The 1,891-nt window shown below is 41.8% G+C and overlaps 1 non-coding gene across 1 annotated transcript; it reads right to left on the reverse strand.

The window, feature by feature from the left end:
* Positions 1-595: 595 nt before the first annotated feature.
* Positions 596-667, reverse strand: Trnam-cau (transfer RNA methionine (anticodon CAU)). The gene has a single exon. It is a non-coding gene; the product is annotated as a tRNA-Met (tRNA).
* Positions 668-1,891: the final 1,224 nt, after the last annotated feature.

The following is a 1,891-nucleotide window of genomic DNA, read 5'->3' on the forward strand; positions in this document are numbered from 1 at the left end:
ATATATTGTCACGGTATATATATATATATATATATATATATATATATATATATATATATAGGAGGTATATATATATATACCTCCTATTTGGATAAATAACTTCCAACTGTAACCACGCCTTTCATTTCTGGTTTTAAACCTACATATACAATTATTTTGGTTGTGATTATATCCACATTTAAGCACCATATATCATGAAACCTGCCGGGACGGGCAGCAGTAATGTATTCGCCTTGGCAATTAAAGCAGCGTATATGTTCCTCTCCATTTTTTCTTTGTTTCTCGTTTCTACGATTTCTAAAAACTGTGTCAATGAGTTCTGATTAATTAGCTCACCTTTTTTTTTTACTTTGTCTAATAATGAGATCTACTGCAACTTCATGGACAGGTACTCGGAGTAACCCGGCGTTAATTCTTACGCGAGTGACGGTTAAATTGCGTGACCGCCAACAGCGAAGTACCATCGATTGTTTCCTTCATGAGAGTTCGCTCCAATTTCTTTAATCCAAAAAAAAAAAAATACCTGAACATGCAAAGAATGAATGTACGTTGTAGCGATCATAACAACCAATCCTGCGGTCGTCCTAAAAAAACGTAGCAGAGCGTGGTTTCGATCCACGGACCTCTGGGTTATGGGCCCAGCACGCTTCCACTGCGCCACTCTGCTGGGCGTTCATAATGGGAAATCAACAGCTGCGCACTCTAACAGCTGCAGCGAAAAATAAAAATTTATATGACCGAATTAAAAAGACGAAACCTAGGTAAAACAGACGGCGGGTTTGAATTTTCGGCCTAGAACACTGCATTGCGGGATATAGTCTACGTATTCTCTGTGCATGTGCTTGCATAGTAGTTGCACTTCCCTTTGTTTGTGAGAATCAGTGGCGTACGCAGGACTTCTTTTTGGGGGTGTCCTTAAACAAAAAAATGGGAACATGAAAATGAGAAAAAGAATGAAAAAAAACGAAATAAAAAACAAGAAATCGATTAAAAATACAAGATCTTGGGAATGCGTTGCATACTTTTCTTAGAAAACCGGGCTAGTTGGTACAGATTCATCTTAGCGCACAAATAACGGGAAAAAAGGGAGGAAAACACGTACTGGACAAGCGCTGATCATTGTCCCATTATTTGGGCGTTGTGAAGATGTATAATCTACTTAGCCGTCCGATCATGTAACGAATTTTCTTTTCAGGGGAGTTTCAAAATGGCTGACCATTGTGTTACAGCGGATGCCGAACAAGTTTATTGGGTGCACATAATTCCAACTGAAAAACAAATAAGATGTTTTTGGATAATCGGCTAATAGACAGTGCTGTTCTTATCTCCCTGTCCCCTGTGAACACCGAAATTTCACGGGGGCCCCCCTTCAATATTCGTTTAAAGGATTTACACCTAGAACGACCGCGGACAGTACAATGGACCTTTTTCCAGTAGTGCTCTGCGCATGCGCTACTCTCTCTCCCAGCGCCTGATCCGCCATTATTGGGGGCAAAATGTAAACAAAACATTAATGCCATATTGGATTAGCCGGTTGCGAACACCGAGCCAGATAAATGTTGCTCTGTTTTGTGAGCCCTGAAAGCGGCCGACAAACAAACAATAACAATAACAAACCAACAATCCCGCCACTCTTTCCAGTGCGTGCTGTCTTCGAATTGGCTGGCGTAACTGATTTTCCACTGTTGCGCGCGTCAACTGCTCTTTTCCGTGCAGCGAAGGCAGTGTCAGTTCACGGTTTTGCCTGCTTTTCCTGCAGTGCGCAAAACTTGCAGACATTTGTCCTGTGCTGGGGCGGTAATCTCGAGTTTGTCCGTCTTGAAAACGTCCGTTTTGCGTCCGTTTTATTGTGACGTACTTCCAGTTGTAGGCGGGCTTTGGGTTGACGTTT

Source organism: Haemaphysalis longicornis, unplaced genomic scaffold, assembly GCF_048455015.1.
Source record: "Haemaphysalis longicornis isolate Haplotype H1 unplaced genomic scaffold, Haemaphysalis longicornis Haplotype H1 scaffold_4, whole genome shotgun sequence".
In the NCBI taxonomy this organism is placed as follows: Eukaryota; Metazoa; Arthropoda; class Arachnida; order Ixodida; family Ixodidae; genus Haemaphysalis; species Haemaphysalis longicornis.